Source organism: Panthera tigris, chromosome D3 (assembly GCF_018350195.1).
Source record: "Panthera tigris isolate Pti1 chromosome D3, P.tigris_Pti1_mat1.1, whole genome shotgun sequence".
NCBI lineage: Eukaryota > Metazoa > Chordata > Mammalia > Carnivora > Felidae > Panthera > Panthera tigris.
The window spans coordinates 90,036,080-90,042,995 of record NC_056671.1 but is presented as its reverse complement, the minus strand read 5'-3'; the positions used below and the strand labels follow the sequence as shown (position 1 = coordinate 90,042,995).

The 6,916-nt window shown below is 53.2% G+C and overlaps 1 long non-coding RNA gene across 1 annotated transcript; it reads left to right on the top strand.

Annotated features, from left to right (window-relative positions):
• Positions 1–2,725: 2,725 nt before the first annotated feature.
• On the top strand, positions 2,726–6,667 carry LOC122232586. Its single transcript, XR_006209933.1, has 3 exons — positions 2,726–3,675; positions 3,960–4,280; positions 6,445–6,667. It is a non-coding gene; the product is annotated as an uncharacterized LOC122232586 (long non-coding RNA).
• Positions 6,668–6,916: the final 249 nt, after the last annotated feature.

The window sequence follows — 6,916 nt, the reverse complement described above, 5'->3', positions numbered from 1 at the left end:
TTCCATGTTTCCGGCACAGGGACCCTGCCGGGTAAAGGAAACCTTACCTGGGGGCCCACAGAGTGTGATGCAGGATGGGGGGACTGAACCAGAGTGACGGGACGGGTCTCCTTTGTCCGGCGTCCTCAGACAGACCCCCGCGCCTCCCATATGGATCACTTCCTATCCTGGTTAAGAAACGCATAGCAAAGGGGCCCGGTGATGCCAGTGCTTTCCCATTATGGTGGAGCCACGCACACAGGGTCCCAGGCAGAGCCCCCCGCCCCTCCCCCCCCACCAACTGTCCAGTGAAATCCCCTGGGAGTGGCATTTTTTCCCCAGTAAACTTTTAATTGTAGAATAATTGGACTTACAGAAAAATTACAAAGACAATATAGTGCCCCCACATGCCACACACCCAGTTTCCCCGTTAGTAGCCTTGTCTATTACGATGGTAGGTCGGTCGCAATTAACGAACCAATGTCGATGCATTAGTATGAACCGAAGTCTATGTATTATTTAGATCTCCTGAGCTTTCACCTTCTTCGGTTCCAGGATTGCGTCCAGGACAGCACATTACTTCAGTTATCAGGTCTCCTTAGGCTCCTCTTGGCTGAGCCTCTCAGGTTTCGCTGAGAGTAATGACCTTGCCGGTTTTGAGGAAGGTTGGTTGTGCATTTTGAAGAGTGTCTCTCAATTTGAGTTGTCTCTCAGATTGAGTTGGATGGTTTTCTTATGGGTAATGTTACGGACGGCATGTCTCTCCCAAACTCGCGTTTTGTAATCTCATCCCCAGGGTGGTTTTATTTGGAAGTGGGCCCTCTGGGGGTGATCAGATAAGGAGGGCAGGTCCCTCGTGAACGGGATCGGTGCCCTTGTGAGAAAAAGCCGCAGAGGCCACCAGCTCCTTTACCCACCAGGCGAGGACACGGCGAGAAGTCAGCAGTCTGCAAACCAGAAGAGGGTCCTTGCTGGACCACGCGGGCACCCTGATCTTGGATTTCCAGGCTCCAGGGCTGTGAGGACTCCTTGCTTGCTGTTTACAAGCCATCAAGCTCATGGTACTTTGTGAGAGCAGAGAACGGGCTAAGACAGACCGCATTTATGGGTCTAGGAGAGGAAGGTCCCAGAAATCCCATGGAGGGTGCCTGCCGTCAGGGCACTTGTTGTTGTTGATGTCAAACGTGATCACGTGGCCAAGGCGGTGTCTGTCGGGGTTCCCCCCATGGAAGGTTGCCCTTTCCCCCTGTCCATATGCTGTACTTGGGGGCAGGAAGGCCCTGTGAGCAGTCCGCCTCCTCCGGCGTGGAGGGTCCACACAAATCATTTGAAATTCTGCAGAGCAGATTCTCCTCCGTCTTCATTTCTTTAGTCAATCACTTCTTTATGGCAGGATGGACTCGGTGTAGACTTGGAGTTGTATTCCGACACTGCCTTGTTCATGTATTTGCTCAAACGTGTCAGCCAGCGGGGGTCCCTTCCATTGCTCCCGTGTCCTCCTGACATATCCCCGTCATGGCGGCACTATGGGTCTGGTTTTGTGTTTTAGCACCTCCTTACTTTCTGGCATCACAAGATGCGCCTGTCTCATATTCCTTGCCCCCATTCTAGAACCGACCCCTTCTCCACAGACCCCTGGCTCTTTTTATCGGAGAAGGGCATTAGCAACCACACTCTGGATGCGGGGTGTGCTCACCGCTACAGGGCTGGGGAGCTTTCAAACCTCTGCGCATTTAGGATGCATCCAAGATCAGTTGCCAGCATCTCCTGGAGGAGGACCCAGGCCTCAGTGTTTTTAAAGCTTTGTCTGTCTGTCAAGCTGTTTCTACTTTTATATTTGGTCAATAACCGGTGGCCTCCTAGTCTTGGGATTAGCACCTTTACATCAAGCGTATGGATACAGGGTGCCCCTCCGTGCTCCAGAAACAGTGTGGAACTTTACCAAGACGCAGGGGGCTAAATGTTTGAAAGAACTTTTGAGGGGCTGATTCTTTTCGTTGTTTGGTGTGGGGGGGGAGTGGGGAGTGTCCGCTTCTCCCTTTTGTCTTCCTCTCTCTTACCTTTATTTTTCTTTCCTCCTTAATCCCTTGAGAAGTACCTGCCCAGTGCTCAGACCATTGGCATCCCAGAGGCTAGGACTGGCAATCAGGTTCCATCTATCCCTTCTAGCCGGTGACCACAAGCGAGGGGCTTCGTTTCCCCTCCACCTGTGGCTGGGGACACACTGAGACCACTGCCCATTGAGTCAGAAGTAGGTGGCCGAGCTTAGAAGTAGGTGAATCAGCATGTGGCACATAGAGGGCACCGATAAAGCTAGCTCCTCCTTCCTCCCCCCACCTCCAGCCCCAGGGAAATAAGACAGGCCTGACACTGGGGCTGGAGGCCAGCTTGTCACCCTCTCTGGACCAGAGCTCGTCACCACACCTGGGGGCTTCCCTGCAAAGCAGAATCCAGGCGGGTCTACGTGGGCATAGCGGCAGGACAAACCCTCGGAGTCAGAGCACCCACGCCTGGAGATGCTCGTGCAGCGTGGGCGCTGTTTGCACCCCCTGCCCTGTGGAGCTTCTCTGTGGTCAGAGGCTGCCCCCTCCTGCTCACTCAGACGCCCAGGGACTGCTCCCACGGGAGCCTGCCCTGTGCCACCCACTGACCAGTGACGATTGTTCGAATCAAAGGAATCAAATCGATCACGAGCCAATCTTACTTGGAAGTCCTTTGGAGGAACAGGAGTCCTTTACCTCAGTAGCCTGTTTTGTTGGCCAAGGCTACTTGGGGGGCCAGCTGTGACGGCCACTCTGGCAGTCCTGACCACACAGTGGGATCCCCCGAGAGGACTTTGGGGTGGTCCGCAGAACCCGGGGCCCAGCCCAACAGCTGAGCCTCGACCTCTAACAGCTCCCTGGGGCACACCATGCGGTGATGTGGTTCCATGGGTCTCTCGTCCAAGTCTCACAGTCTCGGGAACAGAGCCTTCTGGTGCACCGTGAGGCGTCTCTACCTGTGGGTAAACCAGCCACAGCTGGAGGGGCAGGGGAATGGGACACGCGGGCCACCAGGGGAATTGTTATCAGCTGAGCAGCCCCCATAGGGGTCCATGTAGTTAATCAGCAGTTTCTCTCCTTAAAACCGAACTAACAATAAACTCTTACCAGCAACCACAGCTTCTCAGGAGCAAGCGTCTCATGCTGGGTCCTTCAGACATCATCCGCTCAAGCTCTCTGAACAACCATACCGCGTAGACGTGAAACCCACAGAGACGAGAAAACAGGCCGAGGGAGGTCAGGTATCACCGTCCAGGTGACCCGGCCGACATGCTTCGGAAGGGGGACCTGAGACTCCGGAGGGCGTTGTCTTCTTGAGGGTGTGACACTGGCACAAGCATCCCATACATGAGCCTCCAGACCCGGGACGCCGACAGGGAGACACGGGAGCCGTTCTTGCCCGGAGCTGCCAAAGCAAGTGTAAATGCCCGGGTTCCACCTGCCGGGACACCCGCCACCAAGCACCGATTCCCTCCGCCAACCTCAGCTCTTCCCAAACCGGAGCCCTCGCTGTCTCCCACACACGCCTCTGTTCCTTGCTGTCCCCTCCCTTCTCCCACCTGTCGGGCCCTTCAGGACTCAGTAGAAATGTCTCTTCCTGGGAAGCCTTCCTGAGTTTTGCTCCCTACACATCACACTCGGATGCTCTTTTAAGGTTTTAAAATTTTTAATTTTTATTTGGGGGGGGGAGGGGCAGAGAGAGAGGGAGACACAGAACCCAAAGCAGGCTCGAGGCTCCGAGCCATCAGCACAGAGCCCGACGCGGGGCTCGAACTCACGGACCATGAGCTCAGCACAGAGCCCGATGCGGGGCTCAAACTCATGGACTGCGAGATCATGACCTGAGCCGAAGTCAGACGCTTAACCGACTGAGCCACCCAGGCGCCCCATCTTGTGCTTGTCGGCCGTGCTACTTAGGATACTTTGCTTTGCCCTAAGGTATCGGAGCTCATTCTGTCCTTCCCTTCAGACAAGAGGAAGGTCTTCCTCGTCACCGTCCCCTCTCCGGTGTCCGGCCTGGGGTGGACTCTTGGTCCTCGTTGGGTTGAGTTGATTCGAGGCTCAATGACACCTGTGCCGAGTCCTTCCCTGCAGGGAGGAGACCCTTCTCCATCACACTGGTTCCCACCATCTAGAGGAGACGTGCTGGGCAGATTCACAGCCAGTCCTCACAGCGGTGGAAAGATACAGACAAATTCCACACATGACCATGGCCTTTGTGACGCGTGGACAGACCTGGTCCTGCCCACTGCCCTGAAGGTAGGTGCCGCCACAGGACTTGCTTTGGGCAAGGAAATGCGGGCAGTGGTGAAAGTGTCTCTCCCAGGCAGAAACTGAGGGTCGGGGAACTCACTGGGCTCCCCTGCTCCCTTTGTCCTGACTGGGCACCCAACGGAGCCTGTGTCTAGATAAAGTACTATCAGTGGGGGTGGGGGCTATGGCACCCCCGTGAGAAGACCTCCCCCCACTGCCCTACACCTAGGCAGAAGAAACAGCAGCTCCTGCGTTGAGCCATGAAGACTCTGGGTTATTTGTTGCCATGGTTTAACCTAGCTTTTCTGACGAGCGTAGTCACGTATCGTGCCTCCTTGGATACAACCGGTACCTTCCCGAATACTCTAGATCTTGTCTGTAGATGGAAAGAGGGTTCACAATAATGACGCTACGGAACCGAGCGTGGCGACAAAACGTGTGTGATACGGCCTCAGCCCTATTGTGCAGTGTAGCTCTGAGCAGACGCACGCATACACAGAAGCATACAGGACGGACTTTCCTTGGAAGCAATTTTTCATGCTTCTATGAAAGCTGTTAATTTTTCTCGTTGGAGGTAGGCCAATTCGGCTCAGTTCATGGAGGCGTCCACTGCAAAATTCATCTAGCATTATTTCCTGAAGCTACCTAAGGTGCAGACTAGAAGAATGGGTATTTTCTCTTAATGAAAAGATAGTCGGATGAGGGGGGGGAGAAATGCCTTTCCTTTCTTCCTTTCTCTTTCTTCCCTTAAAAAAACTCGCAGTGATGTTGTGATTAACTTGCATTTTGCAGCATAGTGGATATGACAGTCAACCAAATTAATCCCATTATGCAAAACCCAGTTCACAAATGGTTTTGCATTTTTGCAAAATTATGTCAATTTCCCTATAAATTGGAGAGACTGTGTCAGTTTCCTGAACTGCACAGAGACGCTACTCAGTGCTGTATATCTATATTCCTCTAATTCAAAAAGATACAGATTTTAGCTCCGTGCCACACATTAGGATTCATAACTTTAATGCTGATATTTTTGTTTACATGAGACTTGCATGAGAATTACCAACAGTTTTCACATTCGTTTAAAATCTTCCTCCCCACCATACTCATCGTGGTGGCAAAAAAGAATTAGGAGCTTGAACAGAAAATGGTGAGAACAAAAACCATCCCTATTGTGATTCGAGGACCGCGATTCCTTCTTTCGTCCCACCTCTGAAGCCCTCGGCTTCTCCGGCCAGGCTCCCCGCGCCCTCGCCGGGGCTCTGCCTCTCTGTCGGTGGCGTTAGCGTGGAGAGAGCAGGGACGGCCGCCCACCTGCCGTCCTCTTGGCCAGCCGCAGACGTGCTGTTGGTGGCCAAATCTGCTTGGCATGGACCGCGATCTGTGAATTCCCTATAACTGGACCACCTTGTCAAATTAAGCCCGCTCCTGCGTGGAGCTGCTGAGCAGCCTGGATCTGGAAGTCCCCGCTCTCTGACCCCTGTCACCAGCCCTCCGAGCCCCTAACATCTGCTCTCTGGGAGCTGCCTTTTCACCTGGTTCATTTCAGATGCAGCAGGGCACTCCGTTCTGAGCTCAGCACTGCCCCTCTCTCTCTTACGGGGAGAAAGAAAAAGCTTCCTTGTTTTGAAGACTGGCGCTCTGAGGGCTAAATTACTTACTGAATTCAGAAAATCTATTTTTTAATGGTTATTCTTTCTCCGCGTAGCACTTTTTATTCCGGTAATGCTTTCTTGAACGGTGAATTGTTGACTTTTTATGCCTCAGATTTATTAGACATGTGCCAAGTTGTCAACCTCCTACTGTTTTCATTTGTGTCCACCTTGCAAACAGCAGGGAAAAATACTTTTTTTTTCCACGAACGCTCACTTCTTGGCAGTTCTGAAACAAATTTTTGAACAGTTGCTGTTCCTATTGATAGCAATAGTTTGATGTTTCAAAAAAAAAAACCCAGGGTTTTATTTTCCCCTAAATTTTTGACACGTTCTGTCATATCCTATCATATCATACCCTGATGCATCAAAAACAAAAAGAAGGGAGGTCCCAGCCTGCACTGTTCACATAGATCATGAGTCTTCGCTAAACACCCTCCCATCTGTTCACCGCGTCCATCCTTTTGTCCCCGCTCCAATGCTGGTATTCCTCACTAAAATCTGTTCTTGCTTCTTTCTAGACACCGCACTCTCCCCAGCGAGGCTGCCTGAGCTCGGTGAGAAATGGTCCCGAGGAATCAGGGGGCTGTGGGCATTTTCCTACCGCTGGCTGCCCGCGATTCGGACGCATCGTGCAACGGACAGGGACAGTAATGAAAAAGAAGAAACACAAATGAAGTGAACGGCCAGTCGCCTCAGGCAAATGTCCCCTGCAGGTGCTGGTACTGTGAAAAATAAAAAAAGTCAGCAATCAAAACTCCTCTTCCCAGAGACTCTTCCCGCCAGGGCCACCGGGCCCTCCATGCTGAGGCTTTGAAATGAGGGACACAGTGGGACGGGCTGGCTCCTGTTCTGGCCTGGCGACAGCTTGCTCTCCGTCCCAGCTGCAGGGCTTGCGGAGAGGGGAGGCGGGATCGGGGGGGGGGGGGGGGGGGGGACGACCACGCCGCGTCCCCACTGGGGCTGCCCGGCCACTCTCAGGACCCTGCGGAC